Below are 25,785 nucleotides of genomic sequence, written 5' to 3'. Positions count from 1 at the left end.
CATCCTTGGGAAGTGGAAGATGGGAAGTCTGAAGTTCAAGGTCATCCACAGATTGGAGACTACATAGTGAGTTCAAGGCCATCTGGGCCACCTAAGACCCAGTTCACATTTGTTTTGTTTTATTTTTGTTGGTACTGGGGCCTTGCATGTGCTAGGCAAATACTTTACCACTGAGATAGACTTCCAGCCCAAGTTCCAGTTTGAATTAAGAAAGTTAAGTAAGACAGTATGGGAAGAACAACACTGGAGACTGGCCTCTGGCCTCCAGGTGCACTTGCACATATGCACATACACACACACACAGAGAGAGAGAGAGAGAGAGAGAGAGAGAGAGAGAGAGAGAGAGAGAGAGAGAGCGCATAGTGCAGCCTCAGACAGTTTAGCAGTCTAGTAATAAAGACAGAAAAACTTGTGACCACCACCCACCACCCACAACTGCACGGGCTCCGACAGTTGACGTTCTGGCTCACCTTCCCGCTCCTTGGCAAATCTGGGACAAAAATACTTCTCCTCTTGCCTTAGTTTTGGCATCTATGAAACTAGAAGAGCTGCACCTCCTTTTGACTTTTAATTGCTCTTGATTGGCAGCTAGCAGTCAAAGTCAATGTAAAGGGAGTGTATTCTAGGCCAGCATGGCCCAGCTGCTTTGGAGTCATCTCATCTTCTGCTCCCAGATTCAGGAGACTGTTTATCATGGACTCTGCCCTGGCTGTGAGTCGGGTGCCCAGGCACAAAAGCCCCTCTGTAAATGTTTAGAGATTCCGCCCCCCAGGCTTCCTTGGTTGGCATCCAAGACTTTCAAAGCAAGAAGTCATACTGGTATCATGTGGCCCAATTTGCCCACTGTGGCAGAAGAGATTGAGGCTCACAGGACCTCAGTGATACAGAACACAGAAGCCCAGGGGGTCATCTGATGTCTCACTTAAGTCTTAAGACCCAACCAAGACAGCCCTGGGTTATCCACGGCCACACAGATGTTTGTGGTTTCCAGTGTCCCCTGGTCACAGCTACTGCAAGCCACCACTCAACCCTTTTCTGTCATTTCTACTTCCGCCCCTCCTGTATCCCCATTTTCTTTACTCTCTGTCTTTTGATTGGTGGCTGCCATGTTTCCAGAGAAAAGATGGCCCTTCCCAAAGAGGCCCAAAGCTGGCTGTGCTCTACCTGGAACCAGTTTCACAGAGCAGGGGTGATCCTGGAGCTCCCCAGAGCCCTCTCAGAGTCTTTCATAAGACAGGACTTCTCTATGACCAGAAGTTGTATTCTGCATACTTTGGGGTTCAGTATTTTGTGTTCTCTAAGAGTACTCAGGTTCAAAAGGCCAAGCAGTAGCCCTCAATCAAAGTCAAAGGCCAAAGGTCCACACAGCTCATCTGTCCCTGTCCACCTGCTTGCTCTAAGTTCCCAGCAGGGGCATTTTAGTTTCCCTTCTGTCCCAGCACCAGATGTTCAGTTATAGGTGTCAATCCAGTGGGAAGTTTTAACAGACTACTGTTCTTAAACCTCTGCTTCCATGTATCCACTGACTTAGAACCTAACACTAGGTAGGGATCAACTCCATTCTTGGATACCATACAATGCTGGGTTTTGTTTTGAATTTTTATCTTACTTTTTATAAGGTAAAGCTCCAGATTATGGGGGTGGGGGTGGGCATTCCCATTCAAGCCAGCCTGTGAAGTAAATTCACCGCACTGGTCCTAAGGGGACAGTTTAGTGGTTAAAACACCTGCCAAACACACATGAGGATTTGGGTCTGGATCAGCAGTACTGACATAAAGCCTGGTGCTATGGTGTGAGACTGTGATCCCAGCTCCTGTGACAGGACGGAAGGCAGAGGACAGAAGAATCCCTGAAGGCTCATGAGACAGCTGTCCTGGAGAATGGAGTAGCGAATGAGAAAGGACGTATCACAAGCAAGGTCAAAGGTCAAAGGAGAGAGCTGACTGATTTCCCATTGGTTACCTCACTTTCAGGAGCATACCTGCCTTTACACTCATGAACACATATAAGATTTTTTAAAAAATCATCACTCTCTAGTCAATGAATTTGCTGAATTTCTTGCTTTCTCAAGCCAATGATGGCTGGGTGTGTAGAGCTCATGACAGAAGTGAGCTTCTCAATGAAAGGAGCTTAGATATACCTCACCTGAAACAGTAATGGGGAGACGAGGAAGGAAGTTCAGTCAGGAAATTTCTTGTCGTGCAAGTACAAAGATCTGAGTTGGAGGCTCAGAGTCCACATTAAAAGAAACCAGAGCTGATGGCATGTGCCTGCAATCCCAGGACTAGGGAGGTAGAGACAGGAGGACCCCTGGGCTCAATGGTCAGACTAGCTTACTGGGTGAGCTCTGGGTTCAGTGAGTAAACTTGTCCTACAAGAACGAACTGGATGGTGTCTGAGGAGCAGTGACCAAGGTTGGCCTCTGAATCCCAAAGGTGTGCACACCTGCACAATACCTGCACCTACAAACACAAATGAATATGCATACACACACAGAAAATGGGACTCAAGGGGACTTGCAAGCACATACATGAACCTGTCAATCAACAAAAGAATCCTCCCATCTCTTAACAACGGAGACAGTTACTTAACAGATACACCTGCTAAATACACACATGTTCTCTTTATATCTGACATAAGTGGTAAAAATAATTTAATAATAACAACAACAATAATAATAATTGACCATTCCTTCCAGAAGGGATCTTATACTCAATGAGAATTTCATTGGTAGCTAAATCCACAGGACAATGAAGGGGAAATATGTGACTATTCAATCCCAATCTTTAGCATAACATCTTCTGAAATAATGAAAAACTGGAGCAGGGGATGTGGCTCAGTTGGTAGAGTGTTTGCCCCCGCATGCAGAGTCCTGGGTTTAGTCTTCAACACTGTATAAATCAGGCATGGCGGTGCAAGATTGTTAATTGCAGCCCTCAGGAGGTAGAAGCAGGAGGATCAGGAGCTCAAAGTCATCCTTGGTTACACAGTGAGTTCAAGGCTAGCCTGAACAATATGAGACCAGAGAGCAAGGAGAGCGCAAGATGGCACAAGCTTAATAACCTGAGTTATTAAGTTATCAGTACCAGGATCCAACTCTCAAGAGTTATTCTTGGACCTCCATATGCATACCACAGCACTCAGTCATAAAGAAAAATTTTAAGAAGAAAACCTACTATTGCTATAACCATTAAATATGGCTGCTTGGGATATCAGTGTTAAGTACACAAAGATCATTCCTTACCAAACTCTAACTATCAGCTTAGAAGATAAAGAGGAAAAGACGCTGATGGCACAGCAATGGCTGTGTCTAAAGGACAGCAAATAACACTGAGGTATTCTCAGTTGTGGCAAAGTCACTTCCTACTGAGAGAAGTTTCTAGAACAGCTCAGGAAGATCTCCTGTGGCAAAGTCACTGCAAAGAGAAGTTTCTAGATGACACACTCCTAGAAATCCACTTACAGTGAAAACCAAGCACCTCAAAGGCTGGACTCAGTTGGTGGCTAGCCAGCAACCAGGAGGAAACATTTCCTTGGAGCTCTGTATGGACCTCCACACAAGCCCTCGTTTGTGGAGTATGGTTCCCTCCTAAGCCTTGTGGTTAAAAGGAAAACGTTCGTCATAGTTATTTGTGAAATATATGTCTTGGGCAGCAGGGTATGTATTTTTTTAATTCTATAACAATTTTATAATGTATATAATGCATTTTTATCTCCTTCAATGAAGTACTTCATAAAGGTGTGTGTGTAAATGTCAATGTCTGTGTGTGTGTGTGTGTGTGTGTGTGTGTGTGTGTGTGTGCGCATGCACGCTAATTACATTAATGTTAAGACAAAGGATGTGGGAAGCAGAGGTTAACCTGAATTTAGGGATTTATCCCACACAAAGTCTGATTATTCCTCACTGAAAATTCAGAAGCAGACAGTCACAATTCTGTTTAGGAGTCAGAAAACCTACATGTTTTCATTTTGAAATCACCATGTATCTTGTGCATGTTGTTAGAGCCTGGCAGGAGAAATGTTCTGGCTAACTTCCTCCTCACATGATGGAACCGTCAGCCTGGGTTCCGTTCAACTCCTTGAGCAAGTGAAAAAGAAAATTAGCAAGTGCAACTGAGCTCACACCCACTCTAGACCCTTGCCCAATAGCTGTGAGTAGGACTGAGAGGGCCAAGTCCCAGTGACAAGGCACAGCAGGCTGGGCAGTGTCCATACCCATACAATTCTCTATGATCTCTACAGCAGGCCTGCTGATGAACTTAAAAGTAGACTGACCCCCTCAAGTAGAGGATTTTTTTTTTTTTTTTTTTTGGTAGAGTCTCAAGGTCCTTGAACTCTCTATGTAGCTGAGGATAACACAAATCTCCTGATCCTATTGCCTCCACCTCCTGAATGCCGAGATTATGGGTGTGTGCAATGTTCTAGTTAGCTTTAATTGTGAGCATGGCAGTACCTAAACTCATCTGAGAAAGGAGTCTCAAATGAGGGATTGCCAAGACCTGAGTGATCTGTGGACATGTCTCTGGGGAACCATCATGGTTGTTAATTGATATAGGAGGGCCCAGTTCACTATGGGTGGCACCATTCCCTAGGCAGGAAGTCTTAGGCCATAAGAAAGCCAGCCAAGCATAGGCCTAAGCAAGTCAGCCAGCAAAGATCCTCTATGGTTTTGGCTTCAATTTCCTGCTTGACCTCTCGCCATGACTTCTCTCAATAATGAACTGTGACTTTTAGGATAAAATAAACCCTTTCTTCCCCTAAGTTGCTGTTGGTTATTGTGTGTTACTGCAAAAAATGGGAACTAGAACAGCCAGCACTGCCCAGAGTATACAGTGCTGGGGATCAAGTCCCTCTGCTCTGCACGCATGCTGGGCAAGTACTCTAGCAACTGAGTTATATCCCCAGCCCCCACAGAAGAACCTTTCAAAACAAAAAGAAATCTATAGGATGCAAGAGTAAATCAATTTCACTCAGTTACTAAAATATTTTTCATCTCTCTTTTTTTTTCTTCTCCAGTATTTGGGATCTAATCCAGAGCCTCACACATGCCAGGGAAGCACTCTACCAATTGAGCTGTATTCCCCAGCTAAAATATGCTTTTAATTGTGATAAAGAGGTACACATGCTTGTTTATTAACACATCAAGTCACACTGTCGAGCAGCAGGCTCAACAGGACTATCACTCAGAGCGGAGAGGAGTCTTGATACACTAAGATAGCTGCTTACTTACTGAAAATGTTGGCTATCTGCTGCTGACAAAGTTGCAAATAGCACTTAACACTACTGCAGTTTTGCAGGCCAGTGTACAAAGAGTGAAGGAGTCAGGTTGTAGCTGGGGCTCAGCTGTCGAAAGCACTCACCTAGCAAGCGCAAACTAGGCCCTGGGGTTCTATCCCAGCACCTGTCCTGGCAGTGCATGCGGTTATCCTGGCATTTCTGTTGAGTAAAAGTATCAGAAGTTTAAGGCCATCCTTAACTACATAGGGAAGAGGCAAGCCTGGGCTATAAGAGACCTTGTCTCAAAAAGCAAAACCAAAAGTGAAGGAATCGCTAAATTCTAGTCTGAGGTTGGTGAACATGAAGATGGAACATTCTCCCACATGGTCTCCCTGGGGCCTTGCAGAATGGTCGGCAGCAGTTCACTTTCAACCCACGTGACCATCTGACTCTCAGACCTGCTTTGCCTGCTCCCAAGGCTCTGTGTGCTAGAAGCTTGGTTGCTGGTACAGTGGTGGGGAGGTATGGAATCTTTACACCAAGGTCTAGCTGGAGATACGAGAGTCATGGAGGCTCCATCTTCAGGGAAGATGAATAATGCTGTGCCTCAGGAGTTGGTTAGGTCTCACAGAACTGGGATGGTTCCCACAGGATGGACTGGTGTGAATTTGGCTTTCTTGTAACAGGGTTTTTTTTTTGGGGGGGGGGGGTTGTTTGCTTATTTGTTTTAGGTTTGTTTGTTTGTTTTTCTATGTACTGATATAGCCCAGACTGGCTATGAACTTGGTATTTAGCCTTAACAATGTTCAAGAGAGAGACTAGGGAACTAGCTCCAAAGGTAAAATGACCAAAGTTTAGTTCTAAAGCCCCTGTGAAGGACCAAGTGTGAAGGTCCATATTGTAATCCCAGGACTCTGTGATAAGATAGGATGCAGAGACAGGAAAATCGCCCAGGAGGTCTCAGGCTAGCTCCCCTTGAATAAGCAGCGAGGTGGAAAGAAGAAAGGCCCTGCTTTAAGAGTAGGAATGAGACTCTCTGACCTAAAAACACAAACCATACACACTCTTGCATACACACACACACACACACACACACACACACACACACACAATTTAAGAAATAAAATACTGAAGCAGACTTCCTCTAATGTCCAAGACTCTCACCACCCCTCTCCTCTCAGCTATTCATGCCATAGTTTAAGCTTGTTTTCTTCTGACTCCAATCTCACCAATAAGTAGACAGGTCAGTGGCCATACTTTACCTGGCATTTCAAATTCTAAGAAGCTGTCTAGGCCAGGCCATTCTGAAGTCCCTTCTGTCTCAGCTCCTGGCCATCCATCCCATCACCATGGGATGTAAATAACAGAATCATCTTGAAAATTACAGGCACCAAAGAAATGTGGCCTTTAGGGGCCCAATTACGTCTGAATGGAGATTGTTACCCCCTCCCAAAAAAATAACATTTTAACTGCCAAAGCTCCTGATTAATGTCTCCAGATGGTACTATGCACTGCAACAATAGCACCTCCCTTAGAAACACAGCTGCCAGAGAGGTACTCTAAAGAGAAGCCAGGGTCACAGTTTCTCAAACTCTTCCCCTAATGGACTCCACCACATCACACCACACACACTCACACACACACACACACACACACAGAGAGAGAGAGAGAGAGAGAGAGAGAGAGAGAGAGAGAGAGAGAGAGAGAGAGAGAGAGAAGAGAAGAGACAAGACGAGAAGAAGAGAGGAGGGCGCTTGGCTGGAACCTAATGACCAACACTTGAACAGAACTGTGTCCTTTTTAATTCGGATTTATCTCCACTAGAAAACCTCATTTAAATGAAAAGGGGGAAGCCTAGAGCTTATGGTAGTTACATAATGAAACACTCTTGGAAATAATTGAGAGTTCCCCAGCAAGCCTAACAAATAGGAAGTAGATACATTAACTGTTGGGTCTAAGTACACGGAAGGGAGGTAGCCTGAAGGATGGGTTCTCATATCTGCCCAATGTGGATGCTGTTCTTTGCTGAACAGTTATCGGGAGAACTCGTAGTCACTTGAGCAGTGTTCCGTACTTCTACGGGTTATGAATCATCTGAGAGTCTGGTATTTTTCTCTTTTAAGGGCCTAAAGCAAACAGTTCAGGCCTTGCAGATCAGTTCAACTCCATCAGGTTGCCGACCTCCTCCACTGCCGGGTAAAATCAGCCAGACAGAACACATGGGAGAGACCATGGTGTGATCAATATTACTAAAACCCTGTATTAACAACAACAAAACTTTGCTAACAAAACAGATAGCACATAAACAAATAAAAGAAGCTACATTCCCCCAAAAAAAATTTTTAACAAAATGGGCAGTATGTGGAATCAGCAGGCTTGGCCATTTTCCAGTAAAACAGTATTAACAAAATGACCAGCACATCAACAAACGTGTGCAGTCATTTTCCAATAAAACCCTTGTAGGGTTGGAGTAAAGGCTTAGCAGTTAGGAGGGTATATTGCTCTTCCACAGGATCTGGATTTGGTTCCCAGTACCAACAAGGGGTGGGTAACAACAGCCTATAACTCCAGGGAGCTCAACAACTTCTTCTAGCCTCTAAGGCACCTGCATGCACATGGTATGAGTCAAACATGCAGGCACACACATACACACATAAATAGAGATAAATAACTCTTTAAAAATATTTTATTAACAAAATGAGCAGCTGGTGGTAGTATGCTGATCCCTGATGTCTTCAGGTTTTACTGCTGTGAACAGACATCATGACCTAGGCAAGTCTTATAAAGGACAACATCTAATTGGGGCCGGCTTACAGGTTCAGAGGTTCAGTCCATTATCATCAAGGCAGGAACATGGCAGCATCCAGACAAGCATAGTACAGGAGGAGCTGAGAGTTCTACATCTTCATCTGAAGGCTGCTAGCAGAATACTGGCTTCTAGGCAGCTAGGATGAGGGTCTTAAAGCCCACACCCACAGTGACACACCTACTCCAACAAGGCCACATCTCCTAATAGTGCCACCCCCTGGTCAAAGCATATTCAAACCACCACAGCTGACTAGTTTTTATTTTAAGCCAATCAAACTGAACATGATAGGCAGGTCAACACTGATTATTGGTGGTAAAGGCAAGTATCATCCATCAAACCTGGACTTGCTGGTGCCAGTGTGATTCCGAGGCTGTAAACTCCTGCCTGTAGATCTTTAAGTGAGAGGCTACTGTATATCAGTAGATAATAATAAGTTTGAGGATGGTAAATGCGTGCTTCTTTGGGAAACTGTTTAGCATTTAAAGCATTGCATTGTCTTGGTCTTGTTGAGTGGTGGGAATGGGCAGATAAAATGAGAAGTTCTTGGACGTGAACCGGGCCTGTAAATTAATTACGGGGTTCCGAGACTTATAGAAGTAGCTCAGTTGGTAGAGTACTTGCCTAGTGTGCACCAAGCATGGGGTCCCATTCCCCAGCACCTCAAAAACTGAGTACAGTGGCTGGCACATATCCACAATCCCAGCACTGGGGTGACAGAGACAGGAGAATCACAAGTTCAAGGTCATCACTGACAACAAACCTAGTTTGAGGTCAGCCCCCAGAGACTATGTAAGATTTTGTCTCAGCAAATATGTACTGGCTGCCAAGCTGCTTAGCAGGGAAACAATCTCGCCATACAAGCACTATGAACTCTGTTCAATCCTGGGATCCCATGTGAAAGGCCAGAAACGGTAGCCTGAATCTGTAAGCCCAGCACTCCAGTTGCAGATGGAAACCAACTGCAAGCTCCTAGGCCAGCAGTAGACAGCACAGACAGAAACAAGAAACCTTGTCTGAACATGACAGCAGTAGAGTACTGACTCCCCACAAATTCTCTGACCTCCACACATACACCAACACACACACAAAATACACATGAGATCACATGCACAATATACACATAGGCACATACCTATATACTAATACACACTAATACATTTAAAAATAAATAAGAGGTTGGAGAGTGGCTCAGCAGAGGAACCACCCTGGACAGCTCATAAACACTCTCTTCTGGACATCATGGGCACAAACGCACAACAGGGACACACAATTAAAAATAAATATAAGTTCTTAAAAGGTAGTATAATGTTAAAGGGGGAAGACATTCGGGGAGACATTCTTAGACCTAAAGAGCAATCAGAGCTGGTTGGTGGTGGCGCACGCCTTTAATCCCAGCACTTGGGAGGCAGAGACAGGCGGATTTCTGAGTTCGAGGCCAGCCTGGTCTACAGAGTAAGTTCCAGGACAGCCAGAACACAGAGAAACCCTGTCTCAAAAACCAAAAAAAAAAAAAAAAAAGAGCAATCAGAATAGAATATAAATCAGGTATAAGTAATACACAATGATCTTCCAAGGACACAAAACTCAGTCCCTCTGCCATCTAAGTATCTATTATGATGAGTCCATCAACTGCTACAGAGGCAACCCCCCTGGAACTCAATGACTAGAACCACATGGTATTTGCAAGTATGTACAGACAGGCAGGGAAGTTCTGGTAACCCAGGCCAGGCTGAACTGACTTAAGTGATACATCAGGCAATCGTGAGAAATGTGAGGGTCAGAAGAAGGCTGGTTGGTCCAGGGGGAATAAAGCATATCCTGGTTCACCCCATGGGGCTAGCCTGGGCATGTTTCTCATCTTTGCACCAGGGCTCTGAGACAGCAAACTGAGTTATAAACAAAGCAACCAGAAAGACACAGGTGCTATTAAAAGTTGCTTATACATGGGATTTAGCAGCATCCTGCTGACCACAGCAAGCCACACCGCACCACCCATCAAAGAACGGAAGCTACCAGGAGGCCGCTGACGTAGAGCCATTAGCACAACCCAGTTACTACAGGCAATATGTGTTTTCATAAAGGAGGAGAGATTTTTACATGATCTCAAGGTTTTCCATGGCGAGTTCTCATTTGCATGACCATTTGTAAGAAAGAAAAGCAAAAGTGATTAAGAACACAGACTTTGGTGCCCCTGCTCTGTAACTCGTGACTAGGTGACCTCAGACACACATCTTCAGAATCTCTGTTTTCTTAATGACAGCGCTCTGTGCCATTGCATAACGAGAAACATGCACACGTTTTTTTTTGTTTGTTTTTTTTTTTTTCTTGGCTCCGTCTGCGGCCCAGAAGAATGCAAACTGTATTTAGATAGCAATGTTTGCTGGAGGAGAGTGGGATACACCTGCTTCAAAAGACAGGGAAGGCCAGTGAGTGGCTCGCTAGGCAAAGCCACTGATTGAGGGGCTAAAACTCACTGACCTGAGTTTTAGCCCCTAGTCCAACATATTTAAAAAGCCAGACATGGTGATGCATGTCAGGAATCCCTCCTAGCACTCCTAGGTAAGCAAGCACAGGAGGCCAAGACAGTAGAATCTCTGAGACAGTCACAGGCCATCTAGCCTAGAATCCACAACAGGGAAAAAACAATGGGGGAGCCCTTGCTCAGCAAGTGAAAGGAGAGAATACTCTCAAATGTATGTCCACATACATGCCATGATACACCTACACTCCCACACATCATACACTCATGCATACAATAAATTTATATATATATATACATATATATACATATGTTTGTATATATACATACACACACACACAAACAAGGAAACAGGTAAGTTTCCTGTACTGGCAAAATGGAGAATAGTTCTTTTCCAAAGTGTTTAGAGGACCCTAGTTAGAAAAAAACAAATGGCCCCTGAGGATACTCAGTTTCTCAGCCCTGGACCCTGTGTTGTACTACCTCACAGCGAGAGGCAGGTATGAAAACATCAGGATCTCAATGAGGATGATATGGATGATACTGTGGCCTGAAGCCAGGGGTCTGAAAAGCAGGCAAAGCAGCAGAGGAAAGGATCCAGTTCTCGTACCTGGTACTGGAGGTCAAGGCACAAGCCTCTGGATGCCGACAGCCTCTGCAAGCTGCACACGGTGAGGATGTGGATTCTGTCCTAAGCTTCCAGAAGAAATGGGGACCTTGATCTTAGCAGTGAGATCATTGTGCTGAGAGTAAAGGTGAATATTGTTTCACGATAAAGGGTTTGTTGTTATCACAGTGGCACAGGAAAGAAGGCAGGGACCTTCTAACAGTTCCACTTGAAGGCTGACAACAGAGAAACAGGAAAGTCTCTTAAAGTTACTGGACTGGAAAGACTTTCTAGAACTTGGAGCACACTAACCAGGCATAGACCTCACTTCGATTCCCTAGAACCTACTCGGAAAAAAAAAAAAAATCATTAGACCTACTCGGAAAAAAAAAAAAATCATTATGGTGTGCACCTGCAATCCAGTGCTGGGAAGGAGAGTGGAAGATTCCTGGGGCGGGTGGGGCAGCCCCAGGTGAGCTCCACATTCAGTGAGAGACATTGTCTCAAAAATAAGGTGATAGGAGACAGCCTTTCCTGTGTGTGCTTAAGCAAGAGTGTACATAAGCATGTGCGCACACACACACACATACACGCACTGGAGCATGAACACACACACACACAGGAGCATGAACACACACACACACACACACACGCAAAGATGGAAAACCATATAGGATTCTGGTTAAAGAGAAAGATGAAAAAAGACAGTCTGGCTGAAACAGCAACTCATCCATTTAACTGAGAGCCACTCCACACCTGAGGTCAGCACTTCATCCCTACCAACCTTATGTTTTATTCAGATAATATGACAATATGGTGATTACCTCATGTGGTGTGTGGAGAGAGACAGAGACAGAGACAGAGAGAGAGATGCATACCCACATATGCACAGTACCAATCTGCTGCTTTCCACGAGCCTAGGAATTATACTCTCTATAAAATGTCTACGATTTCCCCAGTTGAATGCTGGGGAGATGGCCCAGTTGGTAAAGTAGTTCCTTTGCAAGCATGAGGACTCAAGTCTGACCCCCAGCATCCAGGTAAAAATCTGTGTGCAGTGACATGTGCCTGTAATAAGCCCAGCACTGGGGAAGTGGAGACAGCCAGCCTATCTGGCCTACTTACATGCTTCGTATCAGAGAGAGAGAGACTATCTTAAAGCAAATAACCATAACATGATGGCTCCACATCCAACACATGAACATGTACCACACATGCAGACGTGCATGCTGTTTATATGTACACACACACACAAAGTTCAGACTGATGAGGAACTCCAAACTCTAAAAAATGCACAAAGATAAAATAAACCTCAAAATAAGCCACACACTTAAGCATGTTCCCACACATTGCTTAAAGAAGCTATCCGGGACACATAGATCCCAGCCAGGCACACATACTAGAGCCACCAAATAAACACAGGAGGAGGTGACTGAGGCATCAAGTGACAGATCAGAAAGGGGCCCACCCATGTGGGGACAGCAGCCCGGCTGCTGGGGCCTAGCCTTCAGGCATGAGGTGCACTCAGCAGCCACACTGGCTTGTCTTGTGACTCCAGCGTGCAGCTCTGCCCCAGAAACAGAGCTTCTACTATACGTATAAGGTATAAGCACTCCCCGCCCCTTTTAGACTATTTGAACAGAAAACTTTGGTAAAGTCAAGTGCGGTAGCAATTTCATCGTCTGGAAGGGAGAGGCAGAGGGATTGCCACACATTCCAGGCCAACCTGTCTTACGTAGTGAATTCCAGAACAGCTAGGGTTGTAGAGTGGGACCTCAGAGAACTAAGCAAGGGTTCGAGATGTAAGTCAATCAATAGAGTGCTTGCTTAGCATGCACTAGCCCTGGGTTTGATCCCCAGACTGCATAAACCAGGTCTGATGGTACAAGCCTGTGATTCCAGCACTTTAGAGGTAGAAGGAAGGAGGATCAGATGTTCAGGGTCAAATCTTGGCTACAGAGCAAGTTCGAGACCAGAATGGGCTACATGAGACACTGTCTCAAAAAAAAAAAAAAGGCTAGTGTCCTAGTTACCACCCACTGTCAACCAGACACAGCCCAAAGACACCTGACAACTGACAAAGGAGTCTCAATTGAGAGATTAGCCTCATCAGATTGGCCTGTAGCCAAGTGTGACTCCTGAATGATATGAAAGGGCCCAGGGCCACTGCCAGTGCCCTCCCTAGGCCAGTGGGCCTAGGCTGAATCAGGGAAGGAAAGAGCCAGTGGACAAGCAGGGCTCCTCCCGCATGGATCTTGCTTCCAGGTTCCTCCCTGATTCCCCTCAATGTTGGATTGTGATCTGGTAGTGGAAGGCAAATGAATCCTTTCCTCTCAAGTTGCTCTTGGTCAGACTGTTTCATCCCAGCACCAGAAAGCAAACTAGAACATCTGGGAAAAAATGTCTGCCCTGGCAGAAGTTCTTAAACATCAGAATTGCAAAACTAGAGAAGATGATGATAGTTAGCCAAAAGAAATACACTTACGTGAACAAAATAACACGCAGTGAACGCTACCCACTGAACAGGGTCGCCTTCAAACCTGCAAAGGAGCAGGGACTCAAATCAAACACAGGGAAAGGGGAACCATGTGGAGATACTGGAACTTCAACAGACGAAGGCAATCCAGGTGGAAGGATACCACTGCTTATACAAGCCTGGGACACCTCCTGATATATGTGACTGACAGAGGGAACAGAGGAAAGCCCGCCTTCCTCTCCATACCCCCTCCAAATGCTGCCCCTCCTAGCTCCAGGCAAGGGAACTAGGGAAATCACTCAAGGGGAAGGGTGCTTGCTCTGGGGGTATGGGGACCCCAGTTTTCATTGCCAGCACTCACACAAAATAAAGCTGTAAATGGCTGAGCCTGCCTATATCCCAGCACTGAGGAATAGAGACAGGAAGCCCAAGGACCGAGAAGTCACCAACCACCTTATCTAGCTGGCTAAAAGGATGCGATTTTAGTGAAGGACCCTTTGTCAAGGCTATGCAGTGGGAAGCAATAATAGAAGACACCTGAAGTCCTGTGATAGCTTCTCACACACACACACCCCACACATACCACAGACCATACCACACACATACACACTGCACAGAACCACACATATATCACACACATATTCACACACATCACACACATATACACACACATCACACTCATCACATACCACACATACACACACACACACCACACACACACACACACACACATACCACAGACCATACCACACACACACTACACAGAACCACACATATATCACACAAATATTCACACACATCACACATATATACACACACATCACACTCATCACACACCACACACACACACCCCACACACATACCACAGACCATACCACACACACACTGCACAGAACCACACATATATCACACACATATTCACACACATCACACACATATACACACACATCACACTCATCACATACCACACATACACACACACACACCACACACACACACACATACCACAGACCATACCACACACACACTGCACAGAACCACACATATATCACACACATATTCACACACATCACACACATATATACACACATCACACTCATCACACACCACACATACACACACACACACACCACACACATACCACAGACCATACCACACACATACACACTGCACAGAACCACACATATATCACACACATATTCACACACATCACACACATATACACACACATCACACTCATCACATACCACACATACACACACACACATACCACACATACACACACACATACACACTGCACAGAACCACACATATATATCACACACATTCACACACATCACACACATATACACACACACACGCAACTATAGATGACAGAATGGGAGAACAAGGCAAAGAAAAGCACTATATAAAGCACTGAAGAGAAATAGGAAAAATGGAAAGATTTTGATGAGCACAAAAACCCACATCTTCCCTCAACAAGACACAGGAGAAGGAAAACAGTCATTTAGAAAACTCTTGGTCTCAGCATGAACAGTAGTAAATAAAAAAAAAAAAAATCAGAGCTGAAAATAACAGATTTGTTGTTGTTGTTGTTGTTGTTGTTGTTGTTGTTGTTGTTTTAAAGAAAAAGAAGCTCCAAGGGGAGTCACATGAGACCATGGCATCCATTAAACACGGTAGGTTTCTTGGAGACACAGGAAGGAAACAGACTGTAGTTTGGTTCATGGAGAGGTCTGCGCCTACCCACACCCAAGGCTGCTTGCTCTGCCACACCACTACAGACTTCCGTGAGCCTGTTCAGCTTCTCTTTTCTGGATCTTAACATCACATGCAAAGAACAGCTCCACTAGAAGACAGTAGATGTCTAGAAACAGGGTGTGTGTGGTGTGTGTGTGTATGGTGTGTATGTGCTTAGCGTGTGTGCATTTTTACATTTATAAATGTGCATGGGGATTTACAATCTCTGGTATCATTCCTCAGGTACCATCTACTCTTTAGTTTTTTGAGACAGGGTCTCTCACTGACTTGGAATTTGTCTAGAAGGGCTAAACTGGTTGACCAGTGAGCCCCAGGTACCCTGTCTCTACCTCCCCAGAAATTATAAGCACACACCACTAAAGTTGACTTTTCTTTATGTTTGTTTGTTTCAGTGGCTCAGGAGATCAGTTCTTTATGCTTGTAGGATAAGTGCTAGCTGAACGTCACCCAGCCCCTAGCATCCTTCTAAACATCCGGGCAAGTGGTGATGATAATACCTTAGTTCTTAGGTAAGCACTGCACTGTCTACTAAAGGGGGCTTGTACACAAGAAAAAAAAAAAAACTTAAATGTTCCTCAATCATTTTTACTCAGTGAGAGAATTTTATTGGGTTTTTTTTTTAATCTACACTTCCTTTGCAGATAAAATTGGATAACCTTAGGACCAGACAACCTTTGGAACTCATTTACTCCCTCTTCTATCCCAATGTAATAGTCAAGGTCCAAGCGGGGCCTGGTGGTGCACTCCTACAATCTCAGCAATTAAGAGGCTGAGATTGGAGAGTCTCAAGGTTGAGACTGGTGCGAGCTACATAGGAGGCCCTCCTTCTAAATAAACAGAAGCAGCGGAAGTCCAGCCAGGTGCATGCTGTACACTGGAAGGCCCAGCCACTCTCCTAGCTGAGGCAGGCAGACCATTGGAGTTCAAGAGTTCAAGGCCAGCTTGGGTATTAAAGTAAGACCCCCCCTTCATCTCAAATCAACAAAAGCTGAAGCTCAAAGAGGTTTGTGGGCTGACTGTGTACCTTACTGGCATCTGTCTTTGTATCTGAGAATGTGCATGTGTGCCTGTGTCCATGGGTATTCGTATGTATGTATGTATGTATGTATGTACACACGCAGGTGTTTGTGAATGTAGAGGTCATAGGTTGACATTGGGTATCTTCCTCAATCTCTGTCCCCTTATTATTTGAGCCTGAAGCTCCCTGGTTTAGCCAGGCTGGCTCTCCAGCAAGCCCCAAGGAGCTTCTTAAGTTCCCTTCCCCAGACCTGGGATTACAAGTGTCACATATACAGTATTACATGGTGATGTTCGGTTCTTTACACAGATGGGTGCTAAGGATTCAAAATCACATCCTCAAACTTATGTAGCAAGTTCTTTACTGACTGAGCCATCTCCCCACCCACCTTTGTTATTACAACTGGATTCTTAAAATTATACTGCGCCATTTATTTGTGTATATCCGTATGTGCATATCATGAACATGTGAAGGTCAAAGAACATCTTGGTGGGTTCCCATGGGGTCCCAGGGATGGAACTCAGGTAGCCAGGCTTGGCAGCCTTCACTGTGTACACTCTCAGCAGCTTGGACTACTGGTGAATTAAAGCATTTGGAATAAGGAACAGGCAAGCCCAGAGATGCCTATAGGGAACAGAAGGAAAAGAAATACACTCATCGGGGGCCTTGTGGGGAAACTCCCAGCTGAGATCTCAGGGGTCAAGGGTCAGGGGTCACAAGAGGGGCATGCAGGGCCTCAGTCATCTGGGAATGGCTTTATAATCAACCTTTACTGAACTATTAATCCATAACCTTGACACCTCTGCCTCATCACCCTAAAAAAATGGAAACCAACTGAGAAGGAATAGGAGCCCAGAGGCATCCAGAGGTAACTAGAACACACAGCCAGACTGGTTTTGATTTATTTTTGGTTGTTTTTTGTGACTGTTTGTTTTTGAGGCAAGGTCTCAAGTCACCCAGGTTGACCTCTAACTCGATATGTGGTTGAGGATAACTTTGAACTTCTGATCCTCCTGCCTCTCTACCTTTGGAATATTAAGGTTACAGTCATGTGCTACTATGGCTGGTTTTCCCAGTGCTGGGGATCTAGCCCCAGCCCTCTGTGCATGCTAGGCAGTGACTCCACCAATAGAGACATACCCACAGCCTCCAGAGAATACTCTTAAGATGTCAACTAAGGAAACTGCTAACTTGAGGGGATGGGGGTGGAGGGGGGACAACAAGACAGATGGCTTACATTCTCCCCATGGGAATAGAAGGAAACTAAGCTACACCCACCTGCTCCCCACACATGTGGGTATATGCCCACAGAGGGCTCTGGGAAGGCCAGAAGCCAAGAGGCCAGTATGTTGTCTTCCTCAAATCTCTCAGTAATAACGACTCAGGCACACATGTATTAGCCGTCTGTTGTCAGCTGTCCCCTCAGCACTCAGGCTCAGGGTAGGCTTTGTCCTTGCCACCTCAATAAATTCTTCAGCCCGATGACTCAGGATACAAAGAAAAGGGACCTACAGGAGTCTTCCCTGCAGTCCCTTCCAAAGCTCTCTTAAGTCTCCTCAGGGCATGCCTTAAGAAGGTCCAACACAGCCTCATCAGCCTGAATAGCCACCAGCTCACATGGGCTCTGGATCTGTTATCCTGGCTAGACTGTCTGGTCTTACAATATTATAATCTCCCTGTGTCTACACACTGGGAGGAACATTAGCGTCCGCCTCAGGCTTAAAAGAGGAACTAAACAACTCTGACGGAAAGGATCACATGAACCAGTGGCAACTGTGAAAGGTAAATTTTTCATCACTGCCATGATGACGATGATGATGATGATGATGGTGATGATGATGATGATGGTGATGATGGTGATGATGATTTTATTGTTGTTTTTTTCCTGAAACATGGCCTCACATTGCTAAGGCTGTCCCTAACCACACAAATGTAGATGCAATCTGCCGTCTGAGGTGGCGCTGAGATCACAGGTGCATACCACTGTGCCCAGTTGATGCAGTGCTAGGAACTGAACCCAAGGCTTCCAGCACAGAGGTCAGCGCTTTGTCAGCTGAGCCTCAGGTGATGACCCCATGATCTCTGTTACCCTTCACACTCATCCCTGACATTTTCCACAAAGACACACAATCTCTGTGACAACCACCCATGTGGTTCCACCATGTGGGGCCCAGGGATTGAACTCAGGTTATCAGGTCTAGCAACAGATACCTGTATTGACTGAGCCATCTGGCTAGACCATACAAAAGGTATTTTAGACCAGCACAGTATGCCAGGGCCTGCATGTTCTATGTGTGCAGAACTAGAACCAAGGAGCTCAGACGGGGACACACATATGTTCCTTCAACGGCACCCCACACACACACACACACACACACACAAAATCAGGGCGGGGGCGGGGGAAATAGGCTTTCTTTTTCTGCAGTACTGACAATTAGACTCCGGGCCACAAGCATGCCAGGCAGATGCTCTGCCAGCAGGCATGTCCAATCTTTTGACATCAAAACATGGTGTTGTCATCTACAAAGTCAGGCAACTGAATTTAAAAAATAAGATAAAATGTTTCCAGTAAGTCAATGGTTTGTGTGTTGGGCCATATTCTTAGCTATTATGGGCCACACGTTTGATACCAGTGAGAGATGACTGCGTGGGGGGTTGGGGAAACACAAGCACATTTACTCATATGTAAAAGCACCTTAGAACACTGAGGCAGAAGCTTGCAGTATAGCCCTAGCTAGTATCAAACTAGGTACGTAGACCAGGAGTGCCTTGAACTTGCAATAATCTTCCTACCTCTAACCGCTCGATGCTGGGATTAGAAACATGGGCCCCCACTCACAGCTCAGGTAAAGCAACTCTTACTAGTAAGCAGGAATCTGGGAGTATCTCTCATTCCTGAGCTCACGGGGAGTAGAACAGAAAAGGCCTCTTTAGCAGTCCTGTACGTAGCCACTCCAGTGACATCCAGGAGGCATCAATATAGTCCTGGCATTGAAAGTGACAGACAGCGCCAGTTCACAAGGAGAACTACACCCATCAAACCCCCGGGCATTAAGAGGCAGGGAAGAACGGCTCAATCCCTAACTGTCTGCCACAAAAACACGAATTTGAATTGTTGGCAAGTACATAAAAAGCCAGGCCCAGCAACACACATCTGAAATCCCAATGCTGGGGAGGCAGAGGCAGGAGAGGAAGAACCCTGGGGCTCAATGGCCAGCCAGTGTAGCTAACCAGTTAGATATCCTGTCTCAAAAAAAAAAAAAAAAAAAAAAAAAATGCAGAGCAACTAAAGAAGACATTCGACACGGACTGCTGACCTCCACAGATGCACATGTCCCAGGACAAACACAAACGTGCACACACAAACACAAGATGAAATGGCTTATTACCCTTATTGCCTTTGCCTGCCTAGATTGTGGGGACTACAGAGTTCCAGAAGGAATTGTACTCTAGAAGTTTGTGAGTTAGACAAAGGAGCTGTGGGGTTCTAAAGAAATTCAACAATTCCTAGGAACCCTCCCCAGCCCCCACAGCCTTCTCAGGACCAAGTCAGGGATGGATAAATTCAACTGTAGAATCGACTTTAAAAAGAATAAAAGGAACCAGCTCAAATGTCCAAACACACAGCAGAAGTCCTCACTCTCCTGGCTGAGGACACGGTCACAATGCCAAGGCTCCTGGGACCTTGTCTTGGCAGCTTTCCAGGAACTACTGGTCTGCATCCACACTGTAAGAGGTCAGCTGTGTTGCCTGTGAGAAGGTCATTCGGAGGAAGAGCATCTTTATCCCAAGCATCAGGTCTGGCCATAGCTTATAGAAGACGCTGGATAAATGCTAGGCTTGGAGCTGACTCAACAGATGACGTATCTACTGCACAGGCATAAGACCTGAGTTCAGATCGCCAGCACCGACAGGAAAGGCCAGGTCCACTGGTGCACATCAACAGGGATGTAACTTACAGGCGAACCAGCTCCCTGAATCACAGGTAAATCAGCAGAGCTCAATCAGTGAACTCCAGGTTCAGTAAGAGACCCTGTCTCAAAAATAAGGTGGGGAACAAATGAGAAAGACACCTGACTGACATCAACCCCGGCCCTCTACAGGGACACACACGCAGAGAGAGAGAGAGACACAGAAAGCAAGAAAGAGGGAAAAGGAGAGGCAGAGTTGGGTTATCAACAAGAACACACAATGTTAAACACTGTAGAAATATGACCTAGATTAGGAGTTTTATAACCCTAGTATACTGTAAATCCATGCCTATAATTCCAACACTTGGGATGTGGAGGCATGAAAATCAGGAACTCAACTGGAGTCTAGACTACATAGTGAGCTTCAGGCCAGCCTGGGCTATATTAGACCAAAAAAAAAAAAAAAAAAACTTCAAAGGATGGGCAGATCCTTATTCGATTCAAAAATAGAAATTTAAGAGTATAGCCCTCTCTTCTGGCCATTATGAGTGACTCTACTTCAAAGCAGTCATTAACTCTAAAAGCAGTAGTCTGGTAAAACCTGCACTGACAGGTTCCAAACATTTGTCTCCCACTCAAACCTCTGAACTGTCACCCAGATGGCTAATTCCACTCCCCCTATAAAAATGATTTCTTCTGTCTTCTGATACCTGGATTCTGACATGTATACACTTCCTTCCATCAGAGCTGATCATTGTCTTGTTCACCCAGCACCAGAAATCCTCTTCCTAAGCCTTACAGTCCTTATAGCAACCCCTGAGACAAGGCCGGCAGCACAGGCTTTCCTCAGTCATCACAAAAGCACCGACAAGACCTGACCCTCTGATGTCCAGTTGTATCCCCCACCCAGAACAAGCTGTAAGAAGTAACCCCAGACCCAGGGCTCTTTAAGTCTCTCAGGAGCGAGGCTGCCTGTGAGGCTGCTGAACGGTGACAGGGAGCACCAAATCTTTCTGATGACTGCCCTGAGTGACTTTAGGGACTGAGATACCACCTATCCCCCTCCCATGATGGGACTTGGAGGTGATACAGACCCCCAATCATGATGTAGCTTCTATGCAAGCATGATGGCCTGCATTTGGTCTCCAGGAGACAGGTTTAAAAGAGACAAGGATACCTCGGTGTGCACTTAAAATCCCAGCACTAGGGAGAAAGAGTCAGGCAGATTCCAAGGCTTGCTGGCTAGCCAGCCTAAACTACTTACTGAGTTCCAGGCTAAGTAAGAGGTCCATAAAATCAGGAAGTGGATGGTGCTTGAAGAGCAATACCTGAGGTTGTCTTCTGACCTCTACACAGTCACCTCTGTCTGCCTGCCTGCCTGCCTGCCTGCCTGCCTGTCTGCCTGCCTGTCTGTCTGTCTGTCTGTCTCTCTTTGTGTGTAAATATGCCTGTCTGTCTCTTTCTCTCTTTGTGTGTGTTTGTGTCTGTTTGTCTGCCTCTCTCTCTCTCTCTCTCTCTCTCTCTCTCTCTCTCTGTCTCTCACATGGGGTGGGGGGGTAGGGAATGGCACAATCACACAAGGAAATAGTGAACAGCTACTCTTGTTCTGGGACAAGTCCCTCAGCTGTGATCACAGAAGACTGTGACATTTCCTTGCTTAGGAGGCCAGCCGAGCACATGGCTGGTGGGTTCTTTTGAAACTAGGGAAGCAGAATGGGAAGAAAGGAAGTCTGAATTGCTCTCGTCTCTTGGGGTCCCTTCCAGCTTCTCTCTGGGAACACTGCGGATGCACATCCATATGCACATGTTCTGTATAAAAATGTACTCGGATGTGTGAATATATAATGAGCACAGTGTTCACACTTCTACACACAAAGCACTGGAAATGTGCACGCTGCTCAGGAGAAGATCCAAAGGCCCAGAGAGCTTTGCTGTGACACAGAGACAGCCACACTCAGAGAAAGGACCAATGTTCCTGCCATTTCAGGTTACCTTAAATCCAGCTGGCAGGGGAACTAGGAAGACGCCTCATTGAGTAAAACATTTGCAAGCATGAAGACCTGAGCTTGACCACTGGAACATACATTTTTGAGAAGCCAGGCAGGTACAGGTAGATAGCTCAGTGTTAAATCACCTGCTGGACAAGCATAAGGACTCGAGTTTCAATCTCCACCACCCATATAAAGCTGGACACCACAGTGTCTATAATCCTAGCACTCCTGTGGAAAGATGAGAGACAGAGACAGAAGCCTCAGAGCTCAGCTAGGTCTTGGCTGACATATGCCCCAGAAAACAAGAGCTTGTCTTGTTCCAGACAAGATCGAAGGTAAGGATTGATGCTTGAGGCTGTCTTACTTATATGGACACACACACGGACACACAAACACACACACAAACTTTACATTCAAAAAAAGCAAGGCACAATGACATAGGGTTATAATCTCAGTGCTGTGTTGGTGGGGACAGATGGACCCCTGAAGCTCACAGACCAGTCAGACAAGCCTACCCACCTACTGTCAGGCCAGTGAGAAACCCTGTCTCAAAAACTCAAGATGGACAAAATCTGAGGAATGACAGCTGAGGTTGTTCTCTGACCTCCACATGCAAGGACACACACACACACACACACACACACACACACGCATGCACATGCACACATTCTGATAATTACAAAGCGCCAAGCCCCTGTAGATTCATCCTACTAACTCTAGTCTCAAATGTCCCAAACTAGGAAGAATGGCTGAAGGAGAGAGACGCAGCAAAGACATGACTCAAACCTTTTGCCCAGACATTCAACTGTGCCACAGACAGTTGCTGGAAAGGGAACAGACACTTCCTCCTTTTCTCTGGCTCTGGAAAGGGTACCCATTCACCCTTCCTCTCCATTTCCAGAGCCCTGCCTCAAGTAAGTTTACCATATGGGCATTTGGTTGATAACAGAAGAAAAACTAAAATGTCCTCTAACGGGGGCAGCTTTGTTCTGATCCTAACAGCATCAGACTTAAGCCTGCCCATCTCAACACTGAGTAACAGTCACAAAATGATTTAGAGGAACTAAGGGAGGGTGGGAAAATTCATGGAAGACAGGTCTGAGAGGCTATGACTTTCTTGACTGGGATAGAGCTCTGTTCCAGCGACAAAGGGTCTCCCACAAGTCCAGGGTGGGAGATCCCTCCGGTCTTAACAACAAACTTGAGATGAACCTTTTTTCCACTTAGAACCCAATAGATTCTAATTTGATCTAACCTTATATCCAAGTGTAGTTACAGATGTGACTTTGCCATTCCACGGGAAAACCCCACACAAACCTACGTTTGCTGCTTCCCAACTTCACAGACCTAGAGGCACCCAGGACCATATTCAAACACCAAGCCAAGGCCTGGCAACTACTGCCAGGAATTACTGAGCTCTAGATCTAGACAAGGGCAACCTCAGCAAATCAGAAGGCATCCTCTGGCTCTTACACTTAAACACACACACACACAGCTCAAGAGTGTTCCAAAAGCCACTGAACAAAAAAAAAAAAAAAAAAAAAAAAACAAGCGCCACCCCTTCCCTCTTCCCTGCGGTGGCTTTGTGTGTGACATCGACTGTGAGCGCGCGAATGTTGCTGGGCTCACACACCCCCTTCCACCCAACCTGCTCCCAGCACGGAGTAAATGCGCGCGACTGAGCGCCCTGCGGTTCCCTGAAAGCCGGTCCACCTGGCAGACCGACGCACCACCAGGCCTCTGGCTTTCCACCCGCAGGGAGCAAGGGTATGACATCCACGCCCCCATCTCCAGAGGCCAGAGCGGCTCTGGAAAGCAGAGCCGTGGTGCCAGTCACAGGCCAGGCAGAGGCCCGAGGACGAGAAAGGGTGAACAAGAGGGCACAGAGATTCCCACTTTGATACCCCCTACCCCCAATTTAGCGAGCTGTGGCCCCAAAGGGGACCAAAACGGCTGGCCTGGCGACTCGGCAGGAAGTTCCCAGGACTGCACTGAGCATGCTCTAGGGGAGTATGTACGCGGGTGTCGCCCTTACATCCCGCAGCCTCTGCCATCTCCCAGTCGTGGGTACACTCCGGCTGGATCGCGGTCCGGGTTGGCGGTCCCCAAGGCTATCTGGGTTACGAAGGGTCTTCTTGACCTCTCAGCCTGGAGCTTTGGATCTTCTTATCCCTTCTCCCCAGGGACCTGGGGCCCCACTCCTTCATTCTTCCTTCCAACTGGCTCAAGGCACATCTCACACTGAGCTCTGGATCCCCAGGACCCTAGCCCGGCCCACGCTGGCATCCTGGTTTCTGGTTTCACCGCGGTCCCAGCGTCCAAAATGCCAATTTCAGCTTCTCGCTTCCAGCCCACGCCACCCGAGCCCCCTCTGGACAGTTCCTTGGAAGCCTAAAAGCCTCAAAGACTAGGGAAGGTCTGGGTCCCATGAGAGGGGATGCCCCTGAGCAGGTGGTGGACCCTCCAAGCGGGTCCCTCGGTTGTACTCTGGGGTTCCCTCCCCTGTCCCAAATCAAACACGGCCAGAACATCCACCCACGCAGCCCCGGGTGTTAGCGTTGGGCCGGATAAGGGCTGCCTCATCTCCCCTAGCGTCCCCCACGCGTCCCCCGCGATCCACAGTCCGTGCATCTCCCCGAGGGGGAGGATGGCGAGCTTCTGAATCGATCGCTCGACCCTGCAGCAGCTCTTACCTGCTAGTAGGGGAGCAGAAGAAGCACCATCAGTAGCAGTGGGGATCACTCTCCAGCAGCCGTGCTTCAGGGAACGGGGGTCCCAGACACAGCCAGGAGCAGGGTCACAGCGCCCCCAGAGACTGAGAGGCGGCTACCTGGGCTGGATCGAGCCTGGGGCCGCCGCCGCCACCGCGGGAGCCGCAGGGCTGCCGGGCGAGCGGGCCTCGGCAGGGACGGTCTGAAAACTACCAGCCCTGGCGGGGCCGTGCGCAGCTCGTCCACCTTCCGCCCCTAGACGCAAGCAGGGACGTTCCTCCCGGGTCCAAATGATCAGGACAGAATGGTTAGGAGATCTTTTCGAGGTTTCTACTACCCTTCCCAGATCGACCTACCCAACTTCTCTCAGCTTCTGGGCTCGCGCCGCTCTCCAAGGCAAAGGGATTCCGGGCCACGGACGTTCGGCAAATTCCCCGCCCACCCCGGCAGAGCGCTCAGCCAATTCGGAAAGCCTCGGCTTCTCGGGGATCGTCTGCAAACTCTAGACCCTGTACAAGAGGACTTGAAGCCGCTCCATTCCGCAACCCAAGGAGAAACAGGCAGCAAGCTAGACCGAGGGAGTTGAGTAAATAGTACTCTAGCAAGGTCGAGGCAGGGTACAATTACTGTTACACACAGTGCATCCTCCAGAGTGATGGTCTCTTGATCTCCTCTGGACAGGAACCTTTCAGGAGTGAAGCCAGTGGGGAGGAGATGGCGGGCTCAACTATTTAGGGGTCTTGCCAACTTTAACAAACGCCCTGAGCTCCATTTTATACTTTGTAGAATAGATTGGCAAAAGCAG

At 46.7% G+C, this 25,785-nt stretch overlaps 1 protein-coding gene across 5 annotated transcripts in view; it reads right to left on the bottom strand.

The window, feature by feature from the left end:
- Mgat5 (alpha-1,6-mannosylglycoprotein 6-beta-N-acetylglucosaminyltransferase) overlaps positions 1–25,417 on the bottom strand; it is a 284,487-nt gene extending 259,070 nt beyond the window's left edge. For 3 of the 5 annotated variants that reach the window (XM_076941066.1, XM_076941067.1, XM_034513054.2), the window contains exon 1: positions 24,963–25,391. The gene's annotated coding sequence lies outside the window, so the exon portion shown is untranslated. Of the gene's footprint in view, positions 1–11,115; positions 11,198–24,962 lie in introns of those variants that run through there. The other 2 variants (XM_076941068.1, XM_076941069.1) reach the window with 2 other exon arrangements.
- Between the last annotated feature and the right edge of the window lie 368 nt (positions 25,418–25,785).

Source organism: Arvicanthis niloticus, chromosome 10, assembly GCF_011762505.2.
Source record: "Arvicanthis niloticus isolate mArvNil1 chromosome 10, mArvNil1.pat.X, whole genome shotgun sequence".
Classification (NCBI taxonomy): Eukaryota; Metazoa; Chordata; class Mammalia; order Rodentia; family Muridae; genus Arvicanthis; species Arvicanthis niloticus.
Note: the sequence above shows the minus strand (reverse complement) of the source record. Positions and strands in the feature narration are given on the sequence as shown.